Source organism: Rhea americana, unplaced genomic scaffold (assembly GCF_003343005.1).
Source record: "Rhea americana isolate MKP2758 unplaced genomic scaffold, rheAme1 scaffold_10, whole genome shotgun sequence".
In the NCBI taxonomy this organism is placed as follows: Eukaryota; Metazoa; Chordata; class Aves; order Rheiformes; family Rheidae; genus Rhea; species Rhea americana.
The window spans coordinates 5,590,322-5,603,668 of record NW_028185039.1 but is presented as its reverse complement, the minus strand read 5'-3'; the positions used below and the strand labels follow the sequence as shown (position 1 = coordinate 5,603,668).

The 13,347-nt window shown below is 41.8% G+C and overlaps 1 protein-coding gene across 2 annotated transcripts in view; it reads left to right on the top strand.

Annotated features, from left to right (window-relative positions):
• The window catches only part of XYLT1 (xylosyltransferase 1), a 160,762-nt gene that overhangs the window by 61,652 nt on the left and 85,763 nt on the right, over positions 1-13,347 (top strand). The gene's annotated exons all lie outside the window — the stretch shown is intronic.

Below are 13,347 nucleotides of genomic sequence, written 5' to 3'. Positions count from 1 at the left end.
ATAGCTTTTATTATAGCCATGTGTGCAAGGTTTGATAGTTAAAATGTGACTGAGTAAAGAGAAGATATGTTATTGTTTGGGCGGAAGATGGGCCCTATCCCATCATATGGATGCGATGTGGAGGTCTATCTTTATGTGGTGAAGATGCATGCAGACACTAGGATCCGTGATGCATGCAAACTCCGTGGCCAGCTGGATTTGCAGGCAGGCATCATGCAAAGAGGCCACCTTCATTTTGACGGGGCGCCTGGTGCGTGATGGTTATTTGAAGGGAGTAACGATGCTACCAAACCACCTCACCCTGCTGCCTGTTCACAGCTGAAATGTTTGCAGGGAAGAGGGCCCAGTAAATGAATTATCCTCAGAAACTAGGCATCTTTGTTTATGGGAGGAATAGCTGCATATATCTTGCAAGGAGAGGGGAGCTGACATTGCTAGAAATGTCCTTGCAGCATCCTAAAACAGGGCAGGATTGTTTTGCTGTCTTCTGGTATGCATTGCCAGAGATGCAGCTGCAGCGTGTCAAAGAGAGAAGATGGGCATAGCTAGAAGATGGGTGAGCTTGTGGCAATGGAAAGGGGAGGGGTTCTGTCCACAAAAAGAAAGCCCTGACTCTGTCAACACTAATATCAGCTTTTCTTATACGAGAAAAAAACTCAGTGAGAAGAAAGCATAGATAACTATTGGGTGTCTGTACCAATTAATCCCCCTCTCTGAATACAGACAATTGCTGGACATCTGCAAGTGTACAAGTGGGGGAGTGAGAGCAGACCGAGGTCCCACTGCTTCCCACATGGTGCTATCGCTATCCAGCCCTCTGTGGCTTTGGCACTGCACAGTTTGTCTCTGCTGGGCCAGGACAGCAAACAGGAGGAAAAACATCTGGGCAAATTGCACATTAAGGAAACACTCAGAGCAACACACAAAGCAAAAAAGGGAGTGCAGAAAGAGCTAAAAAATTTATGGTCAGCAACCCTAGTTCCCATCAAATCATCCTTTAGCAAAATGCTATCGTCTTATCGACCACTCGATGGGGAGCAAGTGTGGGAGAGGATAATGACTAAGTGTGTCCTAGCCATAGCCCTCCTGGGAAAACAGCATGAGGGTAGCAGAAGCTTAGTGAATATTTTGATAAAGATTACTGTGTATGTACAGAGATGAAAGAAAAATGCTTGAGTGATTACTAATGTTCCCCTGTGATCCTGAAACGTGTGGAGAGAGGGGAAAAAAACAAGTCAAATGTAACTACAACTAGAGAAAAATGGTTGGTGCAGTGCTATGAGCTGGTAGGGTTGGAAAAAAGGCTGCCCTATGGTAGGAGAACTTGAGAGCCGTACTGACAGTACATTTATTTTCACATAAAATAGGTGTTGGGCCTTGGGCATGATGTTAGTGGGCAGACCTTTAAATGGAAGTACAGCATCTCAATTAATCTATTTTTGTTCAGTGCTAAGCAAGGAGCTTTGCAATGTAAATGCATGGTAGTACTGAACTAATCTTGAAGTAAGATTGGAAAAACAACCTTAATGTTACATCCTTTCCTAGCCTGACTTTGCAACTCTAACAAAAGTACATTAGAGTATCATTGCTAGGTATGAAGTGTAAGCAGGTAGCACCAGCTTCCTGACTTGCACTTCATTTTAGGCACCTGGGACCTGAGGGTCTTGCTGGGGCTGACTCGCAATAAATTCAGACCTGCCTTCCTAAATGTTGCACTCTGAGTAATGGGAAAATAATGCTGGGTTTTCACAGGAATCCATATTTTCTGTACTATTATTCTGAGAACAGGGAGGAGTGTTGCATCCCAGAAATCCCACGCTGACTGTGGCTCAAGGGAGCAACAGTTTGTTTTTGGGTCAGTGGCATTGACTGCATTTCTTTTAAAAGAATCAGGGGCAAAAGGAAAGTCTCAACATTTAATTTCTTTCTTACGGGCTAGGTCAAAGAATTTTCCTCTTTGTGGCTTCTTGAAACTGATGCCTTAACTATCTATGGCATTTGCAGGCATTAGGAATATAGATTAAGGGAATGTTCCCCCTTTCAGACAGGTTTTTGAAAGGGTATGTTTATTGGATGTATTTCAGGAGTCACTGGACTTCATGAGACCAGCAGTTGTTTTGTAGTGACTTCCCTTGGAAATGAGGAAGAAGTTGTTTAAGGGAATTACTCTCAATTAAAATGCCATGTCTAGGCATGAAGCCAATCTGACAGGAGGTTAATACCATTTTAAGACTCCAAAACATAATTTAGCTGTTTCTGTCTCAAGTATTTCTTACATAGAATGTAGTTTTAAAACATCAGGCTTTTTTTTCACCCCAAGTAATCATGACATACAGAGAAAAAGCAAATGGCAGGAATCTGTAGCTGAACAACCTTGGAAAAGATTTTGAAATTGCTCAACATATATTTAGTCTTCCAATAAATGTTCATCTTTGATCATTTGAGGGAGTGTTTAAAGTGAATAGGCTGATTCCCCTCTCTCACTGTTGTAATATCCTTGAAACATCACTGATTAATCATCTAGTGGTGTCAAAGAAGTTACTCCTGATTGACACCTTTGTAAGGAAGAACAGAATACTCCCACCTCCCAGTATATCTTCTTTTATCACTCTCAGGCTTTAATACACATTAAGCTATGAAGTATTCCATTTACAGTCTTACTAACAAATTGTTCCTGGCAAGATCTTGGCTAAAGTACTGATGGAAAAGTCAATTGCAAAAGTCCATCATTTTCTTTCTCTCATTTTTCTCATCAGATTCCAGGGAGGACAAAGAAATTTTCAGTCTCTTCTCCTAGAGCTGGTTGAAGTCAGATCATAGCAACCATTTTTTTACGTTAGGTGCTTTCCCGTCAGTTCTTTCCCAATGGCTGTCACCATAACAATGGTGGGATTTTAAAGCCAACAAATAGAATTATATTGTAGGAAGATCGTTGTCAATTAATTCGAGTTCTCTGGTTTGTTGAAAATAATTAGAGTAGTGGAGTGTTCTGCAGGGACCGTATGGTTCTCCAGGTAAAAAAACTTGACAAAAAAATCAACTTGAACATTTTTATTAAAGGCAGTATGGATGCCACCTTATCATTATGCCAGGAGTYCGGAAACAAGCCTATGTCCCCATGAATCTAAATCTTTTATGTAGAACCACCATCTTGAGGTTGCTTTGTTCCCTAAACAATCACTGCCGTGGAAAATAGAAATTCTTTCAGAAGGTCTCCTTTCTGACCTCTGCAATGTTGATRCATTTGGCACCAGCTTTTGAGGTCTGAAAATGGAGTCTCTGTGATACGATAAAGATATCAAACCATTTTTGCATGGATCAACTCTAAGCTCATCTACAGAGCTCATCTTCCTAATCTTCATTTTCTTCCTAATTCTTGCAGTTGTCAGTGTGCAGTTGTTCACATTAATGACCATTTGTCCTTGAGACATGCTTGTCTTCAACCCTTGCAGGTCTTGTCAGAGAACACCATGAAACGAAGCAGCGTGTCAAAATGCTTTTTCTACAATCTAATTGCAAATCGCACTAGTGAGCTGAAATTCAAGACTTTCATGTAACTGCAATGTAATTGCCTATATCATTCTCTTTGTTACATGATGAATTGTTGCGTTGTGAAGACTTTTGTTGCCCAAACTAACAAAATGTTTTGTTGTTGTCTTGATTCATTTTTATAATTCATTAAAACTTTTAAGAGAAACATTTTGCCAGTGAGAATACACCTTTGTGACTAGCTGAAAATTGGAGCTCAAGCAGTCTCACTGCTTACTCATCTGTGTTTTTAATTGGAAATGAAGGTTTCTGTGCAGCAATGGATATTATCATGCAGTGGAGTATTTTAAACCATGCTAATTTTAGACTGAAAGCTGCTGTGCATGTTGCGTATCACTGTGCTCCACAGAGCCTGACAGTGGCATGACTAACTAGAACCATACATTTCCATGTTCTCCATCTATTTGTGGGCTGTGATTCATTGTGGGTAATGTACTGAATAGTAGGGAGGAGAAGGGAATTTTAAAAGAGGAATGTAATGCARTATATGCTTTACTGATTTGTACTTTCTCTCCTCTATGGGACCCAGTCAGAGGGGCTCTGAAAGGATTCTACTAACTAAATTTCTGTACCTTTAAGACTCTAAATATCTTTGAAGACTTGGCCCAAAGTCATTCTCTATGTCCAAGAGAGACAGTCATGGTCTTCAGTTATTCAAAAATACTTTAACGATTACTCCTTAAAAAAAAAAAAAAAAGGAGGGGAAGACTGGACAGGAGAACCAAGCTTGGCTCAGTTGCCCACCTTACCCGAGTAAGCAATTGGCTAAATGAGGGGTAGGGCAGCTACTGGGATTAATTGAGRATAAAGTTTCTCCAAGACCATAACGCACATTGCGTTCGCCAAACCGCAGCAGAGGGAGGCTGTGTGGAGCTGATGTGTAATTTTGAACAATTCTACCATTTTCTGCTAGGAGGTGAAGGCAAACCCGAGATTCCCATGAAATATTAAAGGGGGGCTAGAATTTTATCTGATGTATGTTGCACTAACTTTGATGACCTCATTTTAAAAATGTCTCTTTTCAGTAACTAAAACCTGCTCCAGTACTTTTTCTCACCCTGTACCATAAGAAAGATAACTTTAAACATTTTCTCATAAGTTGTTTCTTTTTCCTCAGTCTTACTATTAAGACTCCACTCCTTCCTCAGAAATTTTAGAAATAAGAATTCACTGATGTCGTTTTGACTTCAGATTGCTTTACCTATCAGGTAAAATTTCAGGTGGCAATAAAAATAATGCATCTCTGGGAAGAGACTTTTATTTAAGAGTTGTCAGGTTTTGCTGGCTTGWTGTTCTTTAGCTAATGTCAGAACAAAGGGTACTTTATTTAATGAAGGGCAGTGCTTCTGACTGCTCAAATGTCAAACTTTCAACCTCCAATTATAAGTTTGCCAACCAATATTGGCTTCATTCCATGAGTCCCTCAAGGCAGAGCTCATTTTTACTTTTTATGCTAGGATTTCTTCAAGAGTCTAAATGAGTAAAGTACCCAAATCCTTTGTGTTTCTGAGAAAATTGCAACTGCTATCTTTAGGTATCCAGTCTAATTCCAGTGGGATATGATGAGACATCCCTTGGTGATTTCTGTTGGCATTGGATCAAGCACTTACTGAACTGGTCTTAATAAGGTTYATCAGTGCACCTTAAAATCTCTCTATGCACCTCTATCTGTAATTTTAAGATTACCAAAGACAAAAAAGACAGTTTTGCTCCAGCAGGAGCAAGCAAAGATGAAGAAGAGAAGAGATGTTCAGGGCAGAGATTTGTTTCTTACCTGTCAATGGAAGTTTATGCTCATAAGCAAAGCATATCTATCCAGTGTTTTGTGAGCAAGAACAGTTTTGTGGCAGTTCTGATTTTGGAAATGTTCTACCAGCAGAGCTTTGAGAAGGAAGTGGGAGAATCATTTCTGTCAGGCTCCCAAAAGACACTGTGAGGAGACTTCAGACATCTCTGGCATTTTTTCAGTCAGTCAGTGGAAAAAAAATGCTATTCAACTCACCCACTACATGAATCTTCTTGATGACAAATCTTGTTAAATTCATCTTCTTTCTTTACTCTGGGAAGGGTGGAATTAACACACAGGTTCCCGCATTTTCATTTCGCTGTCATTTATAGCTGTATGTACGTATACTTGGCAAACATGGAGATGGGATCATCTCTGCATCTTGATGTTTCTTTTTTATCACTAAAGACTCCAAAAATTAGGGAAGAAATAAGAGGAAAATTTGAGACCCCTAGTGCAAGCTTGAAATGGCTCGGAGAATTTTACTGGAATCCRTCTAAGCAGAAATCTCATTTAGGGAAAAATAATAATAATAATAAAAAAAGGATTCTCTCATGTTGTCCATATGAAGGAAGAATGTATTTTTCAAAGTCTACTTATTAGATTATCACCTGGGGATGCAATTACTGACAGAAATCATTAGAGAGATCCTGACTAAAGAGTGACAGCAGGATTATTGTGGCATATCATAAAAACAAGCATACGAGCGCTTAAAAACAAGCACCAGACTAGCATGATGGAGACTTGGGTTTCATTCCTTGATACATCGCTGGTTTGTTGGGACACCTTGGACAACTCATGCCATATCTCTCAAGTACAGACAAGGGATAAAATTTGCCAATATATGCAGATGGTGTGCATGGCATTATTATAGTTATTTTGATATTTAAGTAGATTTTATGACCTGCTTATCAAAAGATATGGAAATAATTTTATATTAAAATAATAGTAATCTTTTCTGAGTCTTATAATAGAGTTTGAAGCCTTAAGCTGAGCCAACGTCTCTAAGGAGGAGACCGGTAACAGAGTTTCTGTGAAGACCCTTAACGTGAGCTCTCAAATCGATAGCTCTGCCACTGGACCGCCGAGGTTTCGTGGGGGTGGCGGCAGGCGAGGGAGCCCGTGCAGGCTCCCGTGAATTCGGTGGCATGTCACTGGCAGCGGTTCTTGGGCTCTGAACCACAGCCGTGCCCAAATGTGAAACCGGAGCGGAGGTTTTCTGCAATATTTCCCTTCCGTTTTTATCTGTCCAGCTCTGCAGCTTCAGTGTGTTGCAGGGACTTGCTGGCGATGGCTGTTGGTTGCAAGATGTGCAAACTGTCGAGTGGGTCCCCTGATGACTTTTGCATTAGGGCCCTGCGAGAAGCATGACAGTAGCTTTCTCTTTTGATTCAGTAGTTATTAACTTTCCTATATTTATGTACCAAAACAAATCTCCTGTGTTTCRGAAGTGCTAGACGTATCTTTGTTTTTGAATACCATATATTTCTAAGACTGCTCTGTGTTGTATTTCGTTTCCATAGTAAATTTCCTAAGGTAAAATGACGAAACAATAATTTTTCATTATGAATCAGCTATCCATGAAAGATTTGATTTAGGTCTGAATTTATTACCCCATGGAATTGAAGCCAGTATTTAACATAATGTCAGCTATCTTGATACTAGAAAATTTTAATGGTCATGCAATTTTATTCAATGATGAAGTTATTCCAGTTATGTAGTGTATGTTTAGCAATTTGATGTGTGGAGCTTTGAGATGAAAATTGGATAAACATGGAAAATTATGATTGATTGGTGGAAGGTTGCAATAATGTCTGCCTTGATATACCCTTTAATGTTAAATTATTTATCTAATGCAATCTCCTGCACTTTTAGAAGTCTTTAAGTTGGCATTAAATTGATGTTTAAATCTTCACAGTCAGAAAGGCCTCATAACTCAAACTGATAAATATCTGCTAACGTATCAGGAGGAATAATGATCCATCTTAATATCTAAGAGTAGGAAAGATATTATTCTTTATATTTGCTATGAATCCCTGTAGAAGGACTGAGCCATAAACTAGAAGGGTTAAGATTAGGAGACAGAAAGAAATATTAAAAGAAAAGGTAAAGTAGTAATTTGTCTTGGGAATTGAGTGCAAATTCTATTTGCCTTGAAAGATGAATAAAAATTCTCATGGTGACTGAGCAGAATTGGATTAGTTTGTGTTCACAAGCTGACTGTCCTGGGAGGGGGCACACAAATCCTTCCAAAGGGATGCTGGCCCCTTCCTGGAGGAAGAGAGAAGGGMCACAAATATTTTAGCTGCCAAGATGCATCAAGCATCTACTGCAGATAATTAAGSCGACTKATGACTGAATATTTCTTGGAGTATAGGAAATAAATGGTGRATCAGTGGGATGTAAGYGCACAGCATTAGAGAAGCTGGAAAYGAGATCATGATGACACTRGGAACTGGCCCTCAAAGGGAAGGGAAGAGATTGACTCTATGCAGATGGTCATCAAAAAAGCCCTACRTAYCATGCAAGCCTTATCTAGAGTTTACCTAGCTACAGATATCGAAATTTGGTTTTGAATTGCCCAGAAAACAAAGCGAGGGCCTGGGCTCTCTATTTAGAAGGCAGATGATGGAATCAGTTAGCACAGCTGAAACTGCCCTTTTTCTGTCTATGTCCCGTTGAAACACTGGAAATAAATACTATGCACAATCAGAAAAAATAAAATTCTTGTTGAGACAGTAGCTAAACCTGGTGCAGACTGAGSAGCAGAGGATTGGTGGAGTACGTGCAGCAAGCAGACTTGAAGAGCAAGTGGACTGCACTGTTTGACAAGTGATCCGTGGTACCCTGTAGGGAAACTATTCCCGGGCTGCCGCATAGAAATCCAGAAGAAACGCTCATCAGTGGAAAGTGCAGTTTGCTTTCTGATTTGCTCTCAGCCGGAGATTTGGRAACTTAGCCGTAGATTGCAAGTGAGGAGGTGTTCTTAAATTCATCGAATATATTAGAAAGCTTGTTTTTTGAGGTGGAGATTAAAAAAAAATAGTGGACAAATTGGGATCTTCAAGTTGAGTTTTCATCTTTAAGAACTGCAGATTTCTTTCAACCATTATATAAAACTATCCAACTGAAATAGCACAAAGTTGCGCTCAGTAAAGCTTCAAAACTTAGTARATTTGTCCAAAATTAAAGCAAAACATGAAAACCTGGCATCTCCCTGGAAGCATTACAAGGCTGATGAAACRTATTTTGTCATTTGTATAAATCTTGAGTAGAAATAGATTTCACRTTTTTTTTTCTTTATTGTCTTAGTTGAAAACTGAAAATGATAATTCTTAGCTGGCCTAAATTGGTGTAGCTTCATTTGGATAAACCAGTGAACCTAACTGATGCTGCAGCTTTTCTAAAAGGCCATCATGTCCCTTTTTAGCTGTGCTGAGGCAAAATGCAGAAAATCCTACATGTTTTCAGATTAATTGGATTGAGCTAGAATGAGAATTGCATAATGCTGCACAGTAGGCACTTAGCATCCCTGAAACGTCYGGTTCAAGGAGCAGTTACCTCGGCAGCTCAGGCTCCCTAGACCTGTTCATTGCTTTGAACATGCAGATGTACTTCTATCATTCATAATCATCTACAGACAAAGTTAACTGTTGTTTAAARTGCTCTGTTGGGAAGACTTGGTAGTTATTAATTAATAATACATCAGTACAGCAAAAAAACACAGGTAAAGATGCAGTTGGAAGTATTGGCTAGGTGTCTGCTTCCTTCAAAATTGTATTTATGTCTCYTGTTTCCCAAGGGTTAGTTCATCAGTGTGGATTTGCCGTAGGGTTCTTCTGGCTCTTCATAAGCCAGGCAGTTCCTTTTTAAAATACTGAATGATGCATGAATATGGCCATTAATTAAAAGTAAATCTAAGTGTGTCTAATACAAAAAGTACATTAGCATGTGGGTAAGTTAAGAGCTGTAAACTCACTGTTGAAATGAATTTAGTGCAAGAAACCTGTCAAGGACTCCTGAGGACTCAAATTGAACTCTCAGAAACATCCTTTAAATGCACAGAATTCAAGGCTAAGAACTATTAAAAGAACAAAAAACACCCCGGTTGAACACACATTTACTAAAGGGAATAGGTAATGGAAGTGTATAGGCTATCTAACTAACGAGGTTTGTGGACAGCGGTGTCTCCACTTCATTACAGGGCTGATGAGGATTAGCACCATGAAGGTCAACYGTAAACCTGGTGCAAGTCAAATTAGAGTCAGACCAAGTGACCGCTAATTAGTTGGAGAAGAAAGTTGATACGAGCTACTTGGAGATTACCGTACCCACTGCTGGCCGTCCCAGTCGGGCCTCTGCCGCGGCGGGGCAGGCAGTGCTGTGGGCCGAGCAGCGAATCTCTCGCCGTTCCTCAGGGCTGAACTCTGTTTAGCAGTATTTTGTTCACGTTTTATTTTCATGCTGATTACCGCATTTGTAATGCATCCTATTTTTGTGTGGTAATTGGTAGTCTAGAAAACTTACTTGGTGTGTGCAAGATTTAATACTAGTTCCTGCTGTCATGCTGGTAATGAATTAGCTTTTTGGACTCTATCATATGTTCTCAGCAGGCACCTATGTAATTAAAATGAACACAAATTGGGTTTCATATTAACAGGCAAATCTGCCTGTGGCAAAAGGTCTGTGTGCCTCTGGGACTGTATACTAGGGCAGCGTAATTACAGTGTTAGGTATAATTGTTATTTTAAAATATTTCTTTATTTAGCGTAATGTTAACTCTTTCCATACAACCTGGCTTTTGCATCCAAACCAAATATTTGACAAGTGATTTTATTGTAATAAAAGGGCTGCCAGCTCAAGAGGCATCCTGTTTCAGAGGCTGGCTTTTACTCTGTGAAAGCTGTTCTGTTGAACACTAAGCGTTTGGTGCCATAATGCACTGAATCGGTTTACTTAAATACTTACTTCAGAACTGGAAGTTTTTCACATTAAGGTGGTACTTACTGTAAGAGTAAAATCATAGTAGTAAGCAAACTGCCTTTTATGCTTTTTTCATATTTGAAAGAATGTTCTGAAGCAGCCTAAGATTTCCTCCTAAGGAGAGACATTTTCAGTCCTGAGCACTGTCTTACGGGTATATTTCTGCTGGGTTTCTTTTTTTAACATTGAAGTTTAGTGGTAATGTTAAAACTTCTTTCAACTAGTGATAAAGTGGAAAAAAAAGACTACTTCTTGACTCTAGAAATAAATACTGAGACTGATTAGATGGGAAGACAATTCAACTATGCTTTTTAAAATGAGGTTACAGCAAAAACAGCTGAGTTGTAGAATGTGGCATGGGCAGAATCCACCGAAGAATCRTGACTTTGCCTGGGGAAAAATAAGAAAGTTTTATACCATTGAAAACTCTTCTAAGCGTGCTCCACGCGCCAGTTCATCGTTATTTTTAGCTATATTAATTAGACCTACAATCCTTGGGCTCACCTGTGGCAGGACCGAAGCTCTCGGGCCGGGGGGCGGTTCTCAGGAGGGAGCCGCTACTGAGGCAGGGATGCTCGGAAGGGACCTGGTTTGGCCGCGGGCCTGTGTCGCTGGGTTTTGCCCGGGCAAAACTGCTGAGCGGCAGAGGAAGGGGCAGCGAAAGGGGTCTGGAGGCATCCAGCACTCTCCTTTAAGGAGTGATATGTTGGGAGAGAGTTTGAACAGATTCTTGATAATTCTGTTAATRTCAAAATAAAGATATTAGAAAAGAAATGAAATTTCAGTGAAATTGCGGTTCGGTCATGTTTGAGTCTTTCAACAAAAACGTGGGATTGTTGAGGAAGCTCAGAGTTAATCTGCATTTATATAGATGAAGACTAGCTAGGAGCCGAGCCGTGAGCAAACTGAGCAGAGTTTGGCTCAGACGTGCTAATTCTCTTTGATACCAATTTCCCACTGTTGATTCCCCAGTGATTTCCGATGGGCGCCTCCTGCTTCGCAGCGGGAGATGGCCTGAAATGAATTCCGAGGGTGAACTGAAATGCTTCTTACTATTCGTTAACTAATTCCTTGCCTTAAAAAAATCGTATCTGTCCTCATAATTAAAATCCGTCCCTGTTTTTTTAACTTTCAAGCTGTAAGAACTTGCCGAGGGCTCGCAGGCAGCCGGAAGCGTTTGCAGCAGCAGCAGCGGCGGCGGCAGCAGCGGCAGCGGCAGCAGCAGCGGCGGCAGCGGCAGGCGCTGCGTGCCGTTGGAGCCCGCGATAGTTCCTCGCTCGTTGGTGCTGCGGCTTTGGGCCCGCCGGCGTCGCGGCCCTTCCTGACGGGCCCTTGCGTCCGGCGGCCAAGAGTTACCGGTGCTGGCGGCGGCCCCGCTGGTGCTCTTCCCCGTCGCCCGTGCCCCCTCTGCCCCTCGCGCCGAGGGGGTCGGGCTGGCGGCGGCGGGAGGGGCTGGCGTGGCTTTGCCGTGCGCCGGCCGCGGCGCCGAGCGCCCGCGGGGCCCTGCGGCGGTTACTGCTCTGCCCCGACGGTATTTCTTATTTTCCCCGGTCTCTTTTTTAAATAAACATGTCCTTTTACAGCCTGTGAGAGGTTTCTTATGTTTCACACTTTTTCATGTCCTGAATTAGCTTTGCTTAGCAGTTTTGCCGCCAGTTGGTGATTTTTCAGCCCCAGTTTACCATAAAAGCCGAGCTGGGAGTGAACTGTTTAGTTTGAGCTCCTCGCTGGGGCCCCAGTCTCCTCTCCCAGAGCTCGAGGAGCTGAGTTACAGCTGAGCACGAACTTTTTTAAAGCCTGCTGTTGCTACAGGGTGGTCGGATAGGTTGTGTATGAGCAATTAGGTGGCAGGAAAGAAAGGTTATACTGGGGGTGATCCTACAGAACTGCGTGTGGAGCGTCGGCGCGCTCCCTGTGCCTAGTGTGAATGCGCGGCTGCGGGGGGTCGTGCCCGGCTCGTGCTGCGSCGCGCGACGCCGGGCGGTTTCGCTCGCGACGCGCGCCGGCGCCTCGCGCTGCCGCCTGCCCCGCTGCCCGGCTCCGCGGCGCGGGCCGCCGGCGCCACGCACCCGACCCGCGTGACCGCAGACCTCCCGCAAGGCGTTTTGTTTTGTCTTAGAAATAATACCCGCTATTATGTTTGTCCTTAAAAAAGGTCAGCGTTAAAATTTGCGTTTTGAGCACTGTGCAGCCGTTCATCATTGGCAATAGAGAATGGGCTCTTCTCCAGCAGCTGCTCRGCATCGAAGGGCATCCTAGCCTTGTTAAAATCTGTGGGAAACTTGTAAATCTGCTTTGTATGTTATGGTATCATTGTTGCAAGAATATATTTTGCATACAAACTCACCTCACTTGCTTTTAGCAGGAGAGAATAACTCATTTAGTCAATAAAATGACATTTTCTGCATGTTGTTTTATACAACTAACTGATATGTCTGGTGAAATAGAGAAAAATCATTTTATTTTGTTTTGTTGAACATTTTCCTTTGGTGGCAATTTGCTTTTCCATTGGTTTCCTCTGGTGGTATGCTAATGAGCTCTTTTTATGCTGTGATGGAGTAGTAGAGTCAAAATGCTTTATCACAACAAGAGTACACTTTCTCTCTCCTCTTTGACCATAAAAATAAGTGTGAATATACATCCTCGTGGAAAGCAGCTCAAATAATTTTCATGAGAACATTTAAGAAGTCAGGCTGAGAGAAGCTGGAGCTGGTAGTGGTTTGCGCCTTGCTTGGGAACAACTTGTTGTGTTAGGAGTTGTTTCCCCGATTGCCCAAAGAGATGAAACCTCAGCGGCGTTACACGGACAATGTCCATGTCCACCTGCTAAGGCTTTGGTCCACCTGTTACCAGGGCTTCTAAGTAACTGCTATTCAGATGTGAAAGACAGAGTTAAAATTGTCTGTTCAGTTTCTTATGTGCATTTAATTACGTGTGTTTGTGAATGCAAGAGGTTTTAACATCGAAAAGCCATCTTCTGCATGGGGACTTTCTGCGACCGCTGGAATACGCACCGTGAGTAATGGCCC